Genomic DNA, 24260 nt, shown 5'->3' on the forward strand with positions numbered 1-24260 from the left:
TAATACACTTTCCTACATCCATGTACCTCAAAGATCAACAATACAAATCAGACTCCAGCAAGTATTTAGAAGTGCAGACTTACCATGCTCCACCCCTGAAAAATGAGGTAACAAAACACAAGACATAGGCATTCAAATCTAGCAATAAGGTATTCACATGCAGTGCAAGTTAGTACAGGTGTGGTTCAAACAAGAATATTTGTAATAATACTAATTGTCCTGCAATAAGTGCAAAAAAGTTGGGCACAGTGCCTATTTACAAGAGTGTGAACAATCCTATGAAGTTTAACTGTGTGCATGGGAGTGATGAGCAGGAATTATTGAACAAAGTTCCAAATGTTATTTTGACTGCTGATGTAGAAAACATAAAAGGGTTATTGCTAGCAAAACAGGCCCACAAAGCAAATTGGACATTAGGGAAGTTGCATATAGATAATGGCAGGTTCAGAGTTGCTTGTACCCTTGTTGTTTGAATCTTCTTTTAAGCATTTGTCGACCAATAAGGCTTTAGAGGACACTGACATTAAAGCCGTAGCATATGGTGATAATGAGGAAGAAACCTTAGGTTTTTTTCAAAGATCTAAATATTTCCTGGGCAGAGCTATTTTCACAAAAATATATGTAGCCATCAATGGTATGGACATAGTGGGGTGGATTGATCAAGGAAATGTAGGTACTGTTTTAAAACCTGGAACAAAAAAAAACAATTTATGCTTGGGGAGTATGGATCTGGTGATCTTGAAAACATTTTGAAACAATGCCATGAAGTGTTGGTGTTGGCCTGTGGATACACACATCAAATAACTTTAAAAGAAAATGTAATTCCAGTAATTCACAAAGTATGGGATGTGGCCTTGTGTTCTAGCCCCTTCGCTGCCAGGCCTTTTCCGCCTCCTGTGCCAGGCCTTTTTTTGGCTATTTGGGGCAGTTCGTGCTTAGGCCCCTCATAACTTTTTGTCCACATAAGCTAGCCAAGCCAAATGTGCGTCCTTTTTTCCCAACATCCTAGGGATTCTAGAGGTACCCAGACTTTGTGGGTTCCCCTGAAGGAGGCCAAGAAATTAGCGAAAATACAGTGAAAATTTCATTTTTTTTCAAAAAAATGGGAAAAAGTGGCTGAAGAAGAAGGCTTGTGTTTTTTTCCCTGAAAATGGCATCAACAAAGGGTTTGCGGTGCTAAAATCACCAGCTTCCCAGCTTTCAGGAACAGGCAGACTTGAATCAGAAAACCCAATTTTTCAACAGAAATGTGGCATTTTACTGGGACATACCCCATTGTGCTTTCAGCCTCCTTCCAGTCAGTGACAGAAATGGGCATGAAACCAATGCTGGATCCCAGGAACCTAAACATTTCTGAAAAGTAGACACAATTCTGAATTCAGCAAGGGGTCATTTGTGTAGATCCTACAAGGGTTTCCTACAGAAAATAACAACTGAAAAAGAAAAATATTGAAATTGAGGTAAAAAAACAGCAATTTTTCTCTACGTTTTACTCTGTAACTTTTTCCTGCAATGTCAGATTTTTGAAAGCAATATAACGTTACATCTGCTGGACTCCTCTGGTTGCGGGGATATATAGGGCTTGTAGGTTCATCAAGAACCCTAGGTACCCAGAGCTGCACCCTGCAGTGCGTTTTCATTCTATACCGGGTTTACAGCAAATAATTTGCTGAAATATAAAGAGTGAAAAATAGCTATCAAAAAAACCTTTGCATTTACGAAATGGGCACAAGATAAGGTGTTGAGGAGCAGTGGTTATTTGCACATCTCTGAATTCCGGGGTGACCATACTAGCATGTGAATTACAGGACATTTCTCAAATAGACGTCTTTTTTACACACTCTCTTATATTTGGAAGGAATAAATGTAGGGAAATGTAGGGAAATGTAGGGAAAGACAAGGGGCAATAACACTTGTTTTGATATTCTATGTTCCCCCAAGTCTCCCGATAAAAATGATACCTCACTTGTGTGGGTAGGCCTAGCGCCCGCGACAGGAAATGCCCCATAAGACAACGTGGACACATCAAATTTTTTGAAAGAAAACAGAGGTGTTTTTTTGCAAAGTGCCTACCTGTAGATTTCGGCCTCTAGCTCAGCCAGCACCTAGGGAAACCTACTAAACCTGTGCATTTTTGAAAACTAGGGGAATCCAAAATGGGGTGACTTGTGGGGCTCTGACCAGGTTCTGTTACCCAGAATCCTTTGCAAACCTCAAAATTTGGCTAAAACAACACATTTTCCTCACATTTTGGTGACAGAAAGTTCTGGAATCTGAGAGGAGCCACAAATTCCCTTCCACCCAGTGTTCCCCCAAGTCTCCCAATAAAAATGATACCTCACTTGTGTGGGTAGGCCTAGCGCCCGAGACAGGAAATGCCCCTAAACACAACGTGGACACATCACAATTTTTGACAGAACACAGAGGTCCAAGGCACCCGAGGGGTTAGAGATGATTTGAGGAAACATCTCCAGAAATTGTCTAGTAGCAAGATAATTGAACCTGTGAATGCTGCCAAGTGGATTATTGTGGTGGTTATAGCAAAGAAAAAAGTGATCAATTCATGTTTGTGAAGACTTACATTCATTAAATAGAAAAATCCTGTTAGATTGCCACCCATTCCGAAAGATTCAAGAACTGCTAGGTTTGATAAGTGGTGCAAGCTGCAAAAGGTGTAAGTTACTACAGTCAAAAAAGAAATAGTTAATATTTGTATTTTTGTGTTTACTACAAAGCTTAATAAAAGTTTTTAATTTTCCCTATATTTTACCACATGGAGCTCTCATCCCCATGTCTGGGGGTCTCCCTATGGCAAAGTATGGTGTAAAGTAAAAAAGGTTTATATAAATAGAAAATAGTAAAATATTTTTATGTTAATTTTATATATTTATTTTAAATGTAGAGCAAAATAAAAAAAATCCTACAACACTATTAACTTAAATTAAGAATTTGTATTTAGTGTAAGTACACGAAAATGCATCCAAATATTTTTTCTGAAGTTTAAATTAACACATAATTTCCAGCTAAATAAAAAAAAAAACATTTTTATTCAGCATTAATAAGTACTAAAAGTGGTGTATAGAGGTAATTAAAAGTAATTTAATTATATTTTACTAAAGGTTAATGTTACATTTATTTATAAATTAAAGAAAGTTAAAATATCTTATAATTATATGATAAAAAGTTGTGTCTTTATGTTGCTTTAACATTAGATTATATTTATTTATATTGTTAAATATTTTTAATAATGTATTTTAATTTAACATTATTCCCTAAGGGTTTTATTTTAAGTACTTACCACTATTATTTTCTATGCGAGAGTGCTACAGTACTAGTGGTTGGCCATGTGTGATCTTGGACGCACTCCAGCTATGAGTAGTTTACTATTGTTTTGGGTCCTTTTTAATCTGCAGCACCTTTAGAAGTGCAGTGTCAAAATAGCAATTGTTTTACTCTTTTGTGGATGGATACATGTTCTACCCTAAAACCCCTACTTACTCCTCCCTACCTCCCTCTCATTTAGTAATAATTATGCCCCTTTTTTCAGCCACCCTCACAGTGCCTCTCATATTTACTACTAAATAGTAAAGTTAGATGTGTGAGAATCTTCCCATAAACAAATAGCTGAGGTGGGTGTGTAGATTTACATTTTTTGGTTTTGTTGTATTTTAGTAGTTCTATTGTAGTAATACTAATAGGAATACAAAATGTAGTTTGTGAATATGCCTCTTAATAGTTGATAAATTGTTGTAACTTCCAGGAGCTGAAATACAAATGAAACCTGTATGATAGAAGCAAAAAATAACCTGAACTACAATAAAAAGCTTCTATACAAATAACTACTTATAGTGGTTTGTAAATTAAGCTTGTCATTTAAATGATTCTTTTGTGCATGCCTTAGAGGTGAGATACACGTTAAAATAAATCTTAAAATGATGCACTAGCAGTGTATGAGACCTTACTAAAAAGGCCTTAACTAATCCAAAGTTGTTGAAGTAGTTTGGGGCAGGGGGCAGGCAGCCCAAGAATTCATTCCGAAACGGGGGGCACACTGTCATTTTAAATGAAAGTAATTCTAAGGATTCATGTGTAATGGAATCAGCCGTAACAGGTTTTAAGGCATTTTTTACTATAATCTCAAGAACTGCACCTTCTTTAACTGATTTTGTAATGACTGCTAAAATGTTGAGGGCTAAGGCCCATATGTAGAAACATTCCCAAACAGTGGTTACAATATGTGCATCGACTTTTTGCGAGGAGTCACTTATTTTCCATTGTAACCTATGTTAAATAGGACATGTCAAAAAGTCTCTAGTCATAGGTGGTCACTAAATGATCTGCCTTGTGAATTTAATTAGACAGATTGATATTTGTGACCCCTGTGATAGAGTACAAACACAGGGATGGTGGCCTACAAGGCCTTAAGAGAATCTGTGTTGCTTTAAAATGATGAAAGTTTCCCATTTGGGAAGACATTAAGAAGCAGGCAGTGACCCCCAGGACACCACACACAATTCCCAAAGTTTAAACTGTCCAATAGGCACAGATTTCCCTTTGCAAATCTGCTACCACCTCCTTTGAGGAGCCAGTAATATTTCAATGTGAACCCACAATCTTGATAGCGAACTATAGGTACATTTTATACCAAATCACAATTAGGAAGGGATGGCTCTTTTTACACTCTTCCTAATTATGAGCCATAAAACAACTTTTACAATTTGGAATACGTTTCCAAATCACAAAAGGTATTTATTAAACAGTAGATTGCCATTTTGCTAATCACAAATCCTGTATTTCTGTGAAGCTAAATGTTCACTACCACAAAATGCTTTAGTACATAGGGCCCTAGGTTTGCTGTTACAGGCCTGCAGTCATTTTCAGCCACATCTCAGGCAATAGACAAAAATGTTAATGATTCATTATTAAGTGGCAGTTATTTAACGCAAAGAGGATGCTAAGTAACATGCCCAATATGAAGGAAAATGAAGACAAGTAGTTTTGTTCACATTTTTATTGCTGGCTCAGACACAGCCTCCAGCAGGCGCACACAAGCTTGCCTTTTGCTTGCCTCCATGCTAGAGAGAAATAACACATACCGCCTCATGTGCACAGTTTTTTGACACTCAGAATCCCACAGAATTGATACCTCTGAGGGTTTGTGAACACTAAAACACTTTTTTTAAATGTACTAAATACAATTAACAGTTCAGAAAAGCGCATCCATTAAATGGGTTGAGCAAACAATAAGGAATCAGTATTTGGACAGGGAATGTTAAGGGCATTCCTTCCGAATGCCAATTCCTTGAGGTATGTATTAATGTTTCGCAACTAAAATGTGGTCCCAAAACAATAATATTTGACCACCACCTCAAAGAAGGTATTCCATTTGGAACTGGGAGAAGTTCTTAAGGGACACTTTCCCTTTTGTGAATGTGGACAAAAACATTTTTAAGAAGGAGTCAGTAGTTCTTAGGTTTGTAAACGTTTTAATTATCTTTGTTAAACAAACCCAGTTTCATTTTAGGAAAATGAGCAGAATTATAACAAATGGTTGCATTACTGAAAAGCAAACAAGACATTGTAGTTTCCTGTCACAGCAGGATACCATGCCTGTGACTGTACCTAATCGTAGTGGGTTGCAATTTACAAACTATTTCATTAATATTTATGGGTAAGTCGAATTGCAACCCACTACGATTCAGTATTTTGTGAACCAACGTACCAGTACATAGGTTGGTTTGCAAAATACAAATCCATTTGTTAAAAGTCAGTGTGCACATTGTGACCACTTTTTCAGAATGCATATTTAGTACATTAGGTCCTTTCTTAATACCAACAATTTGACATTTAAATAGATCAATTTACCTAATTTAAACACAAACTATCTTCCTGTATTTTTTAAGAAAACATATATGTAGTTCAGAAAATAGCATTTTAGTTGGCATGATATCCTGTATCTCATTTTAGTTTCCTTTTTTAGTTTTTTCATGTTTATATGTTGTCTTTATACCTCTTCTAGACATTTTATCATATTGTCTTTATCTTTGTTTTGCGTAGTGTGAGGAATGTCCCTTGTTTCTGCAATTGCAATGTTAATATACGTGTATTTGTTTTCTAAAGCCAAGAAAATTCAGAATACATGAATATAGGGAAGAATGGCACAGCTGGGGGGTCATTATGAGTTTGGCGGTCTCATGACCGCCATGTTGGCTGTGGCGGTCGTACCACCAACAGGCGGGCAGAGAAGACTGACAAATGATGACTATGGCGGTATTCCCAACAGAATACAACCGAACCACTGCCGGCACCGCCAGTGTGGTCAGGCCACCACAGGTGACGGTGGCCATCTTCAGGTCAGCGGAGACCATGTTCCCGCCAGACAGATTACGAGGCCTGAAGCAATTTCTAAAACATCCTCTGCTTCATCCAAGAGACCAAAGACGGATTCTGATTCTCCATCCAAATCGCTACCTCCCTTCACCTGAGATGATATCATGGAGGAAATCAGGGCCTTGAAAACCTTCAATGTGAAAATCAGCTCCTCTCTCATACGCACTGAAGAGAAATAGTCAACTCACAAACTACGCATCAGTGATTTTGAACAAAGATTTCTGTTGTGCAGGATTCAATCCCCGAGGTTTCTCAGCTGACAAAACACAATGAGATGCTCAAAAGAGTGACTGGAGACTTAAAACATAGAAATTGGAGAAACAACTTACGCCTTTATGGAATCCTGGTAAACCCAGAAAGACCCAATATGATTTTTTTTTTTGCTAAGGGTTTATCCCCTCTATTGTACATGTACCAGATCAAAGTGCACCTAATATCCAACAAGCTCATAGTTCTTAAAAGCAACAATTGTCTCTTGCAAGCACAAAGTACCTGGCTTGCATCAAAATTACATGCACGCGGACCGCAGAGGAGGAGATGTGTGGAAAAAGGTAGGTGTGTGTCAGATTTCCGAGTGCACACAGATGATGCGTCAATTCTTTTCCATGCAGCATAGCTTTCCATCGAATTCCAGCACACAGCCTTGAATCCACTTTGTGATGCAAGGTCTGTTGACGCCCAGGGATGATGCGTGGAAATCCTGGGCATGCAGGGTGAAGTCACAGGTGCTGTGTCGATCCAGTGATGATGCGTCCAAATTTCTGTCACACGGTAGGTGCTGCATCGATTCTTCTTGCAGGAAGTTGCGCTGTGTCGTTCCGGCTCGGTGATGCGTCAATCCAGTGGGCTCTGCGTCGAAGTTCAGTCGCAACACTGGCACTGCGTCAATCTCCACTCAGGAGCCAGGCTGCGTCATTCTGGTTCGGCGATGCAGTGTTAATTTCACCGCTAGGCAGGTTGTGCGTCGGTTCCGGCAGGCTGTGCGTCGATTTTCACTGCACAAGGAGTTTCTTTGTAGAGATGAAGTCCTTTTGGTCTGAGACTTCAGGAAACAGGAGGCAAGCTCAATCCAAGCCCTTGGAGAGCACTTCTCAGCAGAGCCAGAGGCCAGCAAGGCAGCAGGGTAACATCAAGGCAGTAGTCCTTTACAGCAAAGCAGTCCAGGTGAGTCCTTTGGGCAGCCAGACAGCTTCTCTTGGCAGGTTGCAGGTTCTGGTGCAAAGTGCTTGTCCAAAGGAGTGTCTAAATTGTGGGGAAAAATCATCCCCTGTACTTATACTCATTTTTACAGTGTGTTCACAAAGAAAGGGGAGAGGAGGTTCCAACCAGTTACAACTGGTTCTGGGAGTGCCCCCTCTCTCCTCCAGCACACGCTCCAAACATCAGTTGGAGGTAAACAACCCTTTTGTGTGAAGCCAGGGCACAACCTTTACAAATGCAGGTGTGCCCTGCCTCTTCCTTCTCTCAGTCCAGGAAGACTATTCAGTATGGGGATGCACCTCTGTGACACCTCCACCATCCCTGTGCACAGGCTGTCTGAAAAGTATGCACAAAGCCCAACTGTCACTCGCCCAGACGTGGATTGGAGCCAAGCTGCAAAACACCAGAGTCATAAGCACAGAGAAATTCTCACTTTCTAGAAGTGGCATTTCTGTAATAGTAACACAAAATCCACTTACACCAATAAGCAGCATTCCTCACAACCATTACAACCATACCAAACAATGACTGCGCTACCCCTCATAAATCAGACAATACCTTGGACTCTAAAAGGTTTGAAAAAAAAACATCAAATGCCAAAGAGTACCGGTTCATGTCTCTAGATTGCTTAGGCAGCTTGCATTACCTCAAGAAACTGATCTTACTGAAGCAGACATTCACAAACTCAAAAACTCATAAGTGGAAAAGGTTTTCTTTTCCCCTTCTACACAACATAAAATGAGGTAGCCATTTTATTACATAAGAGTTTAAATATTTCTCTTGTTTCTCAAAATAATGACAAGGATGATAGGTGGGTACTGGTTTGACTCAATATTGATTGGGCGTTATTTACAATTCTAAATGGTTACGGCCCTACCAATCCTTATCCTATTGCTTGGAGGCACATTCTGCAACTAGTTACTCAAAAGTACACCCACAACTTCATCATGGGGGTGATTTTGATCAAATGATTGATTACTTTCTAGATCCTCAATTCTCTACAAGATTTCTCCCTCACAAATCTCTCAAAGCATTCAATCATGCCTTAAAACATAATACTCTCTTGGATTCCTGGAGATTAGCTCATCACTCTCTTCAAAACATTTCATTAAATTCTGTGGCTAATCTATCTCCGACCAAGATAGATCATATTTTCCTTAGTGAAAATCTTACCCAGCACCTAGTAAACTCTGAAATAGGCTCAATTTTAATTTCACACCATGCACCTGTCTCTACTGATCGAGACGTTCTTCGCAACCCCTCGACTAGATCTTGTTGGAGATTTAACAGTCACCTACTTTCAGATAAGGACTTTATCAATTCTTATGAGCAGTTTTTCCATGAGTATTTTAAGATTAATGACATAGGAGAAACCTCATTTCACTTTGCCTGGGGGGCATTTAAAGCTTCAACCCAGAGGTTTTATTTTTAGCTTTCCAGTAAACGTAAAGTTGCAGAGGAAGAATCAGCCTCTATGTACGTGAAATTAAAAGATTAGAACATCAATACTTTACGTCAAAAAACAATAAATCTGATCTTGATTTGCTTGTAGCTGCTGAAATACAATTTAACAAATCTACTATGGGAAAAGCATATAATACTCTACTTAGGATCAATGCTAGATATTAGGGTGGATGTAATAAAACTAGGTCTCTACTGGCTGGCTACTTAATAGTAGAAAAGATAAATAGTCCATTGCTATCCAGCAGGTACCAAAGTCTTTCAGGATTCAGAAATTAGCTACCCCTGAATTCCAGCTTTCTGAATAACCCCTTTCCTCATTTTTTTCACATTCCGCTTTGCACAAGCCATCACAGACTGATTTGACTCCTTTTGAAAATCCATAACGAATGGAAGAATTGTTTTCTGCAGTCAAATGCCTTCCAGTAGGTAAGGCACCTGGACCAGTCAGGCTCAGGGTGGAATTTTATCTTCAGTTTTCTATGTTACTTTTTCCAAAACTATTTACATTGATTACTCATTTTCTCTCATTAAACAAATCCTCTTTTTTTTTTTACAGAGGCAATGACATGCTTTATTCCTAAGGAAGACAGAGATTCCTCTTAATGTAAAAATGATCGTCCCCTATCACTGATAAGTACAGACTGCAAATGTTTCACTAAAGCACTGGCCCTTCACCTCAGCGACTTTATGCCTGTTCTGGTAGATGTTGAACAGTCTGGTTTAATTTAAAATAGAAACATAAAGGATGATTCACAGGTCTTCTTAAACATACTTAGTGAGGCACCTAAATGCAGTCTCTGAAGGCGGTAGCTCTAGATGCTGAAAGGCTTTTAATTGAGTGGCTTGGCAATAGCTAATATATCCTTCATGCTCGTGTGGATTTGGCCCTAGTTTTTTCAATTAGTTAGCTTTTTATATTATTCCTTGTGCTCTTTTTTTCTTGTCAATGGAGTTCACCTTCCTATTTTCCTTTACACAGAGGTACTCGACGGGGTTGCCCTTTATCACCCATGATGACTATTCTTGTACGGAAGCCTTTTTTTACACAGAATAAAACACTCTGATGCATTTACAGGTTTTCAGCTAAATTAGGTGTGGATGATCTTCTTTTCTATACCTCCCAACCAGAAACATCACTTTGTTATTTTCGCAAACTGCTAAATGTTTATTCCAGTGTTTCAGGTCATAAACTCAATACAGAAACGATCGAAGTGATGCATTTGAATACGTTTTGATTTAAAGTTCCATTTGCATTGGATGTTTCCTGGAACCCTGACAATCCTTTATTGCAGCAATCTAAGTGAAATTCTGAGAGCAAACATGGATGCCTTCATTGCAAAAATAACTAAAATAACACAGGGTTGGTCCCCTCTTTTGTCATCGTGGGGGTCGTCTTGTTACCATCAAAACAATCCTTTTTCCAACTATTAATTTCAATCTTATGATGTTACTCATTAAGGTTCAGGTTAAGTACTTTACAACTATTGATAAACTCTTAACTACAATTTTATGGAATTAGAAACCTTTTTGTATCTGCCTTACATTATGTAAACTATCAGGAGCAATTAATCTTCCTGACTGTTCTTGCTATCACAAAGCTTTTGTTATTAAACAGTGTCAAAACTGTTTTATTGACCATTCAGATCCTCCTCCCGAACTATGGTTTCAGCTTTTCTAACACTCATATCATACAAATGTCTTATCTCTCTAAATAGTGGACTCTAGCAGTCATATCTTGATCTTGTTCGCTTTTCAAGCATTACTTGATTTCTCATCTTTCCCCATCTGATCAATTCTTTTAAAGTACTATCTGATATAGTAAAATCCTGCAAGTCAATGGTAAGCTGATGCTCTGGCAGAATTGATTGGATAAGGGTATTCTCAATTACTTCTCAATATTAACACACCTATTTACAACTGTCACCTTTTCAATTAACCTCCCTCCTAAATTTCTTAAACATTATCAGCTCTTAGAATCATTGTTGATTCCTACATTGTTGTCCATTCCTACACCTTCCATTCCGGGAAATTCTCTGAAAACCTCCCATAGCCATACAATTCATACTGCCAAGTTCTCTTTAATACATAAACACTAATAACTCCCACCCAAACACACCAAAATCCAAATTGGAACTCCTATGGAAATCAGATTTAGTTTCTAGTTAGCCTATTTCACTTTGACATAAAATATGGGAAAAAATCACCTAGATACTTTGCTTCTTCAGTAGGTTATATAATACACCAATTCACTTGTATAAACTCAAACTACTTGAAAGGGATGCAAGCTGGCAATGTAGTACTGATGTTGGTACTTATTTTGATTTATTTTTCCTATGTCCCAAATTGTCTCTGTTAGGGAACAGTTATGAATCAGATTAGGAGATATAACCAAGGTAAATACTCTGTTTTTATTGAACTTTTTATTTTAGGTAGATTAAATAACATGTGGCATCATAATTAATGTGCAAATTTGTAGCTCTATTGATTGCCATCGCTTTCCAGATAATTACTTCCAACTGGAAAGCTGCAGAAAATGTCACTTTACAACAGTGGTGGAACTTAGTGTGTCATAACCACAGTCTGGCTCTATATAATTTGCATACACCCTCTTTGTGGGCAACATGAGATGAACACAGGAAACCCCTAACTAATTATTTGTCCTTTCACGCCTTAACTGCTACTTAAATATCCAATGTATTTCAATTTTTCTACAATGGATCTTAGTTTCATTCTTCTTCTAACACTGATTTCTTTTGCTCGTTCATCATACAATCTATTGAAGTTTAGAAGTTTTTAAAAAATTGTACAGAACTCAAAATTTTTGCCTCCTCTTCACTATCTCTTTCCTTTTCAATTTCTCTTTCCTCATTGCTCTGTACTTTGCTATCTTTCTCTCCTCTTTCATACTTTCTTTTATCAATAATCTATTAAACCCAGTTCTCTTCTTAATAAATCAAATGTTTTCTAACATTAATAGGTGATTCAGTGTTTTGAATGTTAAAAGTTTATCAATTCTCTATGTGAACTGTTAGTGAACTGTTATGCAATGGTGACGGATATCCTATCCATCGAAATATAAATCCCATTATTTCCTTTGGGATTTGGATTTCTGCAGATTGGATATCCGTTTCTGTTGTGATAGAGTAACTCATCCGCCAATATCTAAACCAGACCCTTAGTCTACAGGGTTCCAACTTGCCACACTTGTGTAATGACCTTTCTTGCAAAACAATTGTAAAGTGACTTTTTAACAGTCAACCATCAGGCTAAGTTTATTTCTTTAGTAAGTGAAATGCTTCTGATTGATGTTTGTTGTCTTGTAATAAGTGTAATGCATTTTATTGAAAAGCAAAGCACTTTTTTGCTGAGTGTTTTTTAAGACTATAACACAGACAGTAGAATATGTTACTGTTGTTTTCATATTATGTGCTCACTGAGAAATCTCAAAGGTTACCAGCAACAAACAGAGAACACAAATGGATCACAACTAGAGCTTGTACTTGCCCATTTACTGGACAGTTAAATGAAGTTCAAAATACATAGGTTTAAGATGGAGATTCTGTCATTGTATTTTTGCTTTGTTTACCTCTCAAACTAAGATCAAATCATTATCCAGTTGGTTCAAAGAAGGTTCTTGATATTTCATTTGTATGTCACACAGAGGCAAAGAGTAATTTTACCAAATGGTTAGAGCCAGGAGAAGCAACAGAGTAAACTGGAATTATTGAATGAAGACATTGGTCAACTATATTAGAGTCCATAATCGTTGTGTTGTCCCCGTTTGGCATCAGATGCTTTACCTCAATAAATTGATTTAATTCTTTGCATTATGTTCTTTTGTTACTTATCTTTAAAGATGGTTGTTAATGTGTAGCGTACACTGCATTAGTCATGTTCTCTACCACTTACACTGTCAGTGGTGTAACAAGGACTACCGCAACCCCCACCGTCCCTCCAGCTCACACTACACTGTGCATGTGTAGCAGGCCCCTGAGTGGGTCCAGGTGGGATGGGGGCCACTCAAGGTCTTTTGCAGGTGGGCTACCTCAAGTTTCATTACACCACTGCACACTGTCTATGTTACTTTTGATTGAAGGGTACTAAACATAATCTTGGAGAGGAGGAAGATTTTTTGATGAATGTGCTTACATCATACTCTAATGAGAAAACAGAAAACAGCTTTTGGTGGAGTCCCTGTAAAGTTGACACGCACAAAGACTTCACTTGATTGTCATAAAGGAGGGGATTGATGTTTCAGGAGTGATTCATTTATTTAGTTGTAAATGCCCGGAAATGAAAAATGAAGATGTGAACTGTTTTATCTGTTTTGATATGCAGTGCACTTGCATGAGTGGTTTCTAGCATAAAGGTTCCCTGAATCATTTTATACATGCAGTTTCATATTGTTCTTAGCAGATATGTAACGAAGTTTCTAGGAGTGGCTATATTATTCCCATAAACATGTAATATGTGCTACAAGGATATGTCTATATTCCATTGTTGTGCTGTGTTCATTTTCATGTTTGAAAAGAGTCAAACCCTTGGCGATATTTGCAACAATTAAATCGCAAAAGGATTTGGTCCGGGTGGTCCCAACCTCAGTTTCCATATTTGAATTGAATCTGGCAGGATGCTCACTATATCACTGTAGCCACTGGTACCAATTTCTGTAGATAGACTGACAAGGGTAAGATTGTACACCACCAGCACTAGGATGCTGAACATTGTCAACACTTCAGAAGTTGCTGGTTTCACTTTTTAACCACTGAATCAAAGCCTGGCTTGTGTTCTCAAATAATTCAATTGTACAGGATGATGTTTATGACAGTGGATGGCAATTAACTGTTTTACATGAGGGCAGGTGAGTCATGAGGTGCTTCAGTAATTTGGTTGAAGGGAGGAAAGAAAGGTTTTTCAGAAGGCCAAATACTTAGTCAAATATTCAGAGAAGACAATGTTTTCTTGGTTGAGGGAGGAGTTTGTAATATTTTGCTAGATGTGATGAAGTGGTTTGAACAGGCATTGTGTGGAATGGGACAGAGAAAAGAGAAGACTTGAGTAATGTGGAAGAGTTGAATGAGGAGATGTTTAGTTTGGAGATTGTATTTCTGATGCAGCTTCTAAATTTACTCAGGCCTTTTCAAATATGTGGAGCCTGTTTATGTTTGCCTACTGTGTGTTAGTGTTTGAGTGGCGGACGAGCTGTACATGGCAGGGAACAAGGAAAACAGGAGGCAGTTCATGAGCCTGTTTAGCTGTCCGGTGTTCTAATGTTGACTAGATTAAATTGGACCCAAGATAATGATGTCATTTAGTTGTGTATAGGATGGTGTGAAGTTCAGTTTTGAAAAAGTACTTTTAGATTTCATATTAATTATTTAGAGCTATATGGCACATCAGGTTTTAGATTTTTTATTAATAGCCAAAGACACCAAATACTGTCTATCTACATAGCCTCTGATTTGATAAACATCCATTCTTCTGAATGTTCCTCCCTCCCTCATTGTTTTGTACAATACAGAGAGTGGTCTCTTTAGGTGTTTAGGTCTCGCCTATCATCAACTTTAGCTGCCTAGTCAAAATACCTATTGTTTACAATACCAATATTCATCATTGGTTGGCTTTCTTGTCAAATTCATTTGCTTGCTTATTCAGTGGCTTTCTTTTCTCTTCTGTTTGTTCCCTCCCTCAGACCACATCAGTTTTGGAGTGTTTCTGATTGGATGAGTTGCATCCTTCAATTGCTTGAAAATGGAACATTTTTTTATTTTTATTTTAGTACTTCATAGCAGTGTGTGTGTTTTCCTCTATCTCCCTTGTCTTTTATTTTGTTTTACAGTTTTGTTCCCCTTTATGCTGCACATGTTGCATTCCCTCCTCTTCCACTGATAATGTTTCACTTCTCCCCATTCTTTTTCTTTCCTACACCAGTATCTCTGTTGCTTTGCCATCCTTCCCCGTTGTTCTGTTGTTTTTCAGTCCAACCAGTTTCTCACATATCCTACAACCTCTCCCCGCTCCTCTATTGCTTTTACTGCCCCCACTCTCCAGCTCATCACAGCTGCTGCTCCATTCATGTGGCTTTCTCCTAACTGCTTCCATTGTTCTCCATTCATCCCTGCTTTTCTGTTGCTTTTTGTCTCTCTGCCAGTTTCTGCATCCCTCTGCCACCACTACCCATTTTTCTGTTGCCTATTTTCCAACTAGTTGTTCCATTGCTCTGCCACCTATCCCTGCTTCTCCATTGCATCACATCTTCTAACCCCTTAACCTCTCACTACTGCTCCACTGCCCTCCCTCCCTTCTTGCTTTTCATTTTTCCTCTACTAAAAAAATTATAAAATGTTTTACCTTGTGAGGGTCTGACAGCTGTGAATTGCTAATTGGCTGCTCACTGCTTTTTCTGTCCCTGTTCTTATTATTTTGTATTGTGATTTTCCATTCAAATATCGCTGTTGGTCTTCTTGGAAAAGTACATTTTACTCACAGAAAAGCCAAAAAGGTCACTTGGTGGCACTGATGGCCATCTTGGAATGTGTTTTGTTTAAGAAAACCCTTTTCGCAATGGCCAGTGCTTTGTGCGCATGCATTACAAGGCACTAGCCTCTATTGCGGAACAATTGTTTCACATACAGACAAGACATGACAGGATGGCCACTGGTGCAGCCTGCTTATGTTGTGTGGAGAATGCTGGTAAGACGAGGCTGAAATGAGAAGGAAGTAGGTTGACAGTTACAAACAAGAGGCAAATGATTCACACTGGTTGCTAGATAATGAATTGGATGCAAATTGAATGCATTTAAAACTGAAATGCTCACATGTGATGATTGACAAAAATGAGGATCATATTTGCTCCTAGCCTGGCAATCTGGAACAACCTCCTAGATTATTGAAGAAAGTATCAAACCTCAAAATTACCATGGACTCCAAGCTATCAATGAATGTCCAAGTGGATATGTTAGCAAGATCAAGCTTCATTACGATGAAAACTACATCGCATTTTCCCCGACCTAGGATTTCCACACAAGGTCCAAGGTACTATTGCTCTTGTATTGTTTAACGTTGATTACAACAATGGCAACTACCCCAGATCATCTTTATTAACTATGAAAAGATTACAACAAATTCAGAACTCTGTTGTCAGACTACTCCTGCATGTAAAGCCCCAAGCCCACATCTCCACTGCCTTGATGGCTCTACATTGGTTATCAGAAGATCTGCATTCAAGCTACTTTTTACTACCCACAAATCAATACATGGAACAGGCACACTCTTCATGATAAATAAAAACATTAAATACATAAAACAAAGAAACCTCTGTCCAGATTGACACCTCATCTCAAAACACCAGCATACAAGGAAAACACCATAGGTGGTACATCTTTCTCTGTTGGAGCAGCCAAACTATGGAATTTATTACCCCCAAACAGAAGGTCAGTGGATACCTCTTTCATCTTTAGAAGACTACTCAAGAGTTGGCTCTTTCCTACATGACCATCATATCCAAAAATCAAATGTTCATGCTTCTGTGCATAAACATGTATAATTTGACCATATGCATGTATTTAGATCTTGTTCACATTTCTTACAACCATATACATAAATATATTTATATATTACCTAGTGGCAGTTGTCACTAGGTAGTTATAGTTAGACCCTAGCTACTATAGAAAAAGCATTTTTTGTTTTGCTAATAACTTTGGCGCCGTTTGATGAAAGGTAGCTATTGGTCCAGAAAGAGCCCTTTTAGTGATGTGGTGTAAATCTGTTCAGTGGTTTTGGAAAAAGTAATGAAAATCCAAACTGTCATATATAGGAATGCAAGGGATGCACGACCCCTTCCAATCTTGTGCTGATATCTGATTGGCTGCCAATACTTCCTGGCTTCAACTGAGTTCCAGAAAAAGGTGTAAAAAAAAAAGAAAAAGGGTAGAGTCATCTTGACCCTTTAGCTCTGGTGCTGGGGTCCCAGAGGAGCTTTATTTTAGCTGCAACCACTGCCTCCCCGGGCCTAAAAATATTATGTGTGCGGAGGGCCACCGGCATCCCTCAACTGTGAGGACGACCACCTCCCTGGGGCTCATCTGTCCTGTTAATGCGTGGGGCAGTGCGGTCCCCCGCAGCCCCAAGGACTGCCACCTCCCGGGGAGATACATAAAATAAGTGCAGGGGGGCCGCATGGCCCCCGCACCCTGGGGACTGCCACCTCTCCAGATCATTATTCAAACTCAATGCGTGGGGGCTGCATGCCTGGGAGACCACCACCTCTCCAGGGAGATTTATAAAATGAGTCCTGGGGTGCTGCACGCTCCCCCCCACCTCCACAGCCCTGGGGACCACCGCCACCCACAGCTAAAATTAAAAGAATGATATGGTATCTGTTTCTGATCCCCCGCAGCCCCAGGGACCACCACCTCCCCGGGTCTATGTTTGTTGGAGGAGGGGGGCATGCGTTTTTAAGAGAATTTCTATGTTTTTTTAATTTGATTTCCTAAGTATAACATCCTGTAACCTTTGGTTTTTTTCCACTGGATATATATATCTATATATCTATATATATATATAGATAGATATATAGATATATATATATATATACACATATATATATATATATATATACATATACATATATACTTTTTTATAGGTCTGCTTAGCAAATTTATATATTTCTTATAGTAAAATATTTAGAGTATTTTATGCTTCACGTGTATTGGTCACTGCATAGTTTACATATAAGTTATTTGATTAAATGCTTATGGGTCTCTGTTGTTATTTTATTTTCTCTATCACAATGTGTGATAAGTTATTTAAGTTATTTGAGTGTGTGTTTATGGGTCTCCCCTTTATTTTCTTTGACCTATCACAATGTGGAAATATGATAATATCAATTGTATCTATAATTGCTTCACTATTTAAATGTTTGGAAAAATATAATATAAAAATAAATATAAATAAATGAACAAAGAAAAATAATAAAAATAAAAGAATAAATTAGCATTATGTACAGCAACACTTGAAAGTCTGAGTTTCTAAATATCTATCCCTACACTTACCTTAGGTGCATAATATAATACAACTTTGTATCTCTTTATTATTAGCCATGTACATGTATACTTGTTTATGTAGTTTTGTGTCTATATTTATTGCTTTACTATCACTGTAGAAAACAACCTACCACTCTCTCCAACTCACTACTCTATGTTTCATCCTATACCTCTTTCAAAATATCCTCTGCCTCCACTATCTGAGTTATCCAAAACCTCATTCTACCTCTATGATGTCTCAAATACCACCTTGTAGACTTTTACCTCTTCTATCCCTCCTTTATTCTGTTCAATTCAACTAACAGACTCACATGTTCACTGCTTCAATTAACGACTTATATTTTGCTATACTAATCCACCACCAATCCACTTTCGATTCCAAAGTAGTGTGCTACTTGTCAAGACCTCCACAGTGGTAGTAAGCACTATATGAAAACAATTACAATTTACATATGGATATAGGATTGTTAGTCAAGGTAGTTCAATTGTCCTGCAGTTCCTTTTTCTGGTGTGGAACGTATATCTTTGTAAGTGTGTGCATATATGTGTGCAACAGAAAGAGGTTAACATAAAACTCACTCTAAGTATTAAATGACCTATAGAAGAGGTTCTTCTTAAGAGAATGCAGACTTTGGAAAAGGTGCTCATATAATTGCTAGTACGGATATCACAGGGAACTGAATCATGAACAGTTTAGATATTTGATGTGCAAATGGCACACCTGCTTTAAACTTTGTTAGACGTGTGAATCAGAGTTTAACTACACTTAGTGCTGTCCAGATCAGCACTTTTCTGTGCTCACTCTCAGGACACTTAGGGGTGTATTTGCTAATCTTTCACACAATGAAGGGAGCAAGTAAAGTTGATGCACTGCGTTGAGTGAAAATGAGAGAACATAAATACTCCATATTTGCCCAGGTAATGGGGCATTTCTTCTCTCTCCTTACTCTGGCACACTCAGTTCTACCTAGCACCAATACAGGCACCTTTACTCCCATATGCAAAGGGAGTCTGCATCACAGACAAGATTGCAGCACATGTGGGAAGAGGAAATATTGAGGGGAATTAAAGAAATGTGTTCTTGTACGCCTCACTGGGAAGGTGTAGCATTTTGACTCATTCCAAACTTTACTAGATTTTGTAAATCTGAGTGTTAGACTTGGCATCATTGGCATAGTCTCCCCTAACTTGTTTGCCTTTATTTCCCAGGTTGTTTCTGTGTGATGGACTCAGTTTTTGCTGTTTTAGTTTGCTCTGGACACTTTACCACTGCTGACCAGTGCTAAAGTGTAAGTGTTCCCTGTATAAATTATATGTGTACATTGGCTTATCCATAATTGACATATTTGTTTTACTAGTAAGTCCATAGTAAAGTGCACTGCAGGTGCCCAGGGCCTGTAAATCAAATGCTACTAGTGGGCCTACAGCACTGGTTGTGCCACCCACTTTAGTAGCCCTGTAAACATGACTCAGACCTGCCACTGCAGTGTCTGTGTGTGCAGTATTAAACTGCCAATTCAACCTGGCAAGTGCACCCACTTGCCAGGCCTAAACCTTCTCTTTTATATATGTAAGGCACCCCTAAGGCAGGCCCTAGGTAGTCCAATGCGCAGAGTGCAGTGTGTGTTAAAGGTGGGACATGTACTTATGTGTTTTACATTCATGGCAGTGAAATACTGCCAATTTTAATTTTCACTGTTGCAAGGCCTATCCCTGTCATAGGTTAACATGGGGGCTGCCTTTAAGTATAATTAAAGTGCAGATCCCCTTTGGGAGCAGATAGAGATGTGGAGTTTGAGGTCTCTGAACTCACAATTTAAAAATACATCTTTTAGTGATGTTAGTCTTTAGATTGTGTGCTTGAAAATGGCACTTTTAGAAAGCATGCATTTTATCTTTCTTAAACCATTGTGTGACTCTGCTTGTTTGTGAATTCCCTGACTGGGTCAGTTTGACAGATGGCCGTTTACACCTCTCCTCTAGACAGTGACAGAAAGGGAGCTGGGGTGTAGCTTGCATATTCTGATTGGCCATCTGGGCTGAGGGGAGGGGAGGAATGGTCACTTACACCTGAAAGAGCTGTGCCTGCCCTCACACAATGCAGTCTCCAAATCCCTGGTGTGTGTCTGGGACCTGGCCTGGGCAAGGCAGGATCTTGAAAACAAGTAGGCCTACTTCAAAGGCAGAAAGGGGTATAAGAAGAGCACCCAAAACCCCTGAAAATCAAATTACTTCTGGAACCAAGAGGAACCTCTGCCAAGGAGAAGAGCTGGAAGCTGGAGGAGGAGTACTGCCCCTTTGCCTGTGATTGTGCATTGCTGGGTTGGCCTGCAGTAGCTGCTTCTACCTGAGAGGGGACAAAGACTGACTTTTGTGTGACTTCCCACTGGTGAAGAATCTCCAAGGGCTTTAACTGAGCTTTCCTCCTGTTGTTGAAGTCTGAGGGACAACAAAGACTCCTCTCTGCCAGCACTTGGACTTTCTGCTGAGAGTCCTGCCTGCCAAGTGGTGCCCTAACTTGTCTCTGCACCCTTGAAAGGGGCAGCTGGTGAAAAAGGACAGAAATCCATGCAGAGACCGCTGCGCGGGAAAGGTTTCGATGCACCACCTACTTTGCAGCTGCTAAATGATGCGCCGCCGACCTCGCAGCAAAAATGGATGCTCCACCTACATTGCAGCTGGGAGATCGATGCAATGTGGCTAGAAAAACGACACTCAACACTGGCAGCGGCTGCTGTTAATGACGCAAGCCCCCACGCAGTGCGGTTTCATGACATCGTGTGACCGTATTTGAACGCAACATCGCTGGGTGCGGAAAATCAGCGCAAAGCCTGCCAGGACCTGAGGTGCCCGTCCTGGATCAATGCATCGCTCTCTTGTGAGAAAGAAGAAACAACGCACGCCAACCCGACCAGAGAAATCAACGCATCGCTGGCGTTTTTGGATGCACACTCACTTGTGCGACCTTAATTTGACGCTACAAAGGTACTTTTGTGCATTGACAGTGTTCTCACTGTTTTATAATGATTAATACTCTTAGGCCCTCATTATGACCTTGGCGGGCGGCATTAGCCGCCTGCCAAGATCTGACTGCCGTGCGGCCGCCAACGCAGCCGCACTCCCGCCGCAGTCATTATGATATCCCCGCCGGCCCAGCGGGGATCTCGGCTGCAACACAGGAGCCAGCTCCAAATGGAGCCGGCGGTGTTGCGGCCGTGCGACGGGTGCAGTTGCACCCGTCGCGTTTTTCACTGTCTGCTATGCAGACAATGAAAAGCTGAATGGGGCCCTGGCAGGGGGCCCCTGCACTGCCCATGCCATTGGCATGGGCAGAGCAGGGGCCCCCAGGGGCCCCACGACTCCCCGTACCGCCAGCCTTTTCCTGGCGGTTCAAACGGCCAGGAAAATGCTGGCGGTCGGGGACTCGTAATCCCCTGGGCTGGCGGATTATCACCGCCGGGGCAAATGTGGCGGGAAACTTCTACCATGGTCAAAATACACAAGATTGCACCGCCAGCCTGTTGGCGGTGCAATCGACAAAACAGCCCTGGCGGTCTTTGACCGCCAGGGTTGTAATGACCCCCTTATTCTTTTTAAATTTCTTAACTTGACTTGTGTATGTTGGATGTTTATCGGTTTGGTCATGTTTTGTTTAGATAAATATTACCTATTTTTCCCAATCTGTGTAATTTTGTAGTGTTTTCACTGAATTACTGTGTGTGTTGGTGCACATAGTTTACACATTGCTTCTGAAGTTAAGCCTGTCTGCTCGTGCCAAGCTACCATGGGGTTGAGTGGGAGTTAACTGGGGGTGGGTCTCCTCTACCCTTACAAGCGTGAGGGTCCTTGATTGGACAGAGGGTAACCTGACTGCCAACCAAAGACCCCATTTCTAACACTGAGAATGCACCAAAAGCCATCGGTGGAGTCAAGAAAACAACCATGCTCCTCCCATGGAATGCCTTTCAGCCTGAAATGTAACGCAACACTGTACAAGCAGCTGCATTGAATTACATTGCAGCGCAAATCACCCCTTGCATGGCTTTGTAAACACTACTGAAACCTTTATGTTATCTTTGCATTTCCTTGCGGAGCGCAATGACAGCACAAAGGCTTGATAAATTTGGGCCTTAGTATAAGTCATGGTATTGTAGGTATGTGTTACTTTCTTTTATGACACATAGCAATGGCCTGCAGTATTGAAGGTCTGTGCTGATCACTCTCAGGACACCTAGTAACAGCCTTTGGGAATAAAGTTCTGTGTTGGTCATTCTCAGGAGAACTTGTAAGAGCTGCCTGTTCTGCAGACTTATGCTGTTCTCTCTCAGAACACCCAGTGACAGCCTGAGGTAGTGCAGGGTTATGTTGCTCACTCTCAGAACACCTACTAACAACCTGAGTACTGCAGGCTTGTGCTGCTCAATCTTGGGGCACATTGCATTAGCAAAACAAATAGGTTTGGCTTTAATGTGCTAATACTTGCAAATAGAATGTGTGCATACTTGTGTTTGCTTGCATTAGCAGTTTAAAGCAAGGTCTATTGGTTTTGCCAGTCCTTGTTTCATTTTGTGTTCAGTATTTAATGGAACTGTATGTATTGCTTGCTGCCTCCACAGTTTGTTCCTGTGCCTCCTGTGTGCTCTCTTTTTACTCATCCATACCATTTCTCCTCCCAGACGTTCCTCATCCAGCTCCCTGGTTCACTCCATATGTTATATTCTATTCTTTGTTTATTTTTAATAATAAATTGTCAAGTGCTTCCACGCAGCTCAATTCCTGCATTTTTATGGCTCTCACAAGCAAATTGTTTTTCATTGTTTCATTAATTTCACTGTCCTTAAATGGCTGTCTGCCATGTAAAATTGCAAATTAAAAATGGCCACTATGTGCCTACATGCATAACAATACACGTGGGTCACATATGTTATAATGCACGTATGTGTCGCAATGCACATGTGCCCATGTATCTGTCACAAGGCTAGCATAAGTCACACAGCACATACTGGCACCTCTCGTAGAAGGGGTTTTATCTACTACACAACCTACAGCACACTTGATGTACATGCATCATTACACATGCATTTAGATGAAAATGCATATAAAAAGCATTTACAACGCCAGTAGTATTGCCTTTTACAGTCAAGACCTGCTGTCTTTGCTGATGCTTGTAAAGGAATAGCCTCTCTAGAAAATTAATAAAGTCAATTATGTTATGTTAAAGCTGAGTATCAGATAACCATACCGAACACAGGAAATTAAAAAATAAGGAAACCGCAATGAAATGCATAGGTCGATTTAATTAATGTTTATAGTACAGCAAATTGTTCCAGTATTTTAGTCTCTAGATTTTAAATGTAATGACTTATCCAAGGTAATGGAGACCTTGAAAATAACAGGATATGCTTAAAATGTTGCTCTTGAGTAAGTGTTTTATAAACTCTGAGCAGTTCAACGAATTTAATAGATTAAAAGAATGAAATGCCTTTAATTTGATAAGTTCATGAACTTGCAAAATGCACAAATGTCTAAGAAATGTAAAACTTCAGTTTCTTTGTCCTTAACCTATGGTTCACTTTTGGAATTCATGGAGTGATGTCCATTCTTCCAGAAACCTATGTAAAAAAAGATCAATAAGTCTAAATTGTGAATACAATTCTATGTTTGTAAATGTATTAACAAAATGCAGGGAACACAAAATATGTATAATTTTATTAGACTATTTAGTACTTGTGAATAATAGAAATATGTGGTGTGAGCAAGGATAAAATAAATGGCAAATTAATATTTAAGGATCTGCTTTTAATTTATATAGTCTAAATTAATCTTTTGTACATTTAAAATATTTACACGTTTCAAAATGCAATTTCTTTGGCTGAAAAATAAACATTTTACTGTGCATCCTTTGTTCTCAAATGCAGATTATGTTACAAACTGAGCTTTAGGTCCCAGTGACTATTACTCTATATTTGGTTTCAAATGTGTACGTTTTAGATTGATCATAACAAGTATTTTCCGGAAAACACAAGCGCCTCCAATCAGTCAATATTTATTTGTCACCTATTATCTTTGCTCTAATACAGATGTAACATTTGGCTCTGAAGTACTCAAGAGATACTAAAACATATTGATACCTTTGAAAAGACAACTATCATTTTCTTGGGA

The sequence above is a fragment of the Pleurodeles waltl genome, chromosome 4_1 (assembly GCF_031143425.1).
Source record: "Pleurodeles waltl isolate 20211129_DDA chromosome 4_1, aPleWal1.hap1.20221129, whole genome shotgun sequence".
NCBI lineage: Eukaryota > Metazoa > Chordata > Amphibia > Caudata > Salamandridae > Pleurodeles > Pleurodeles waltl.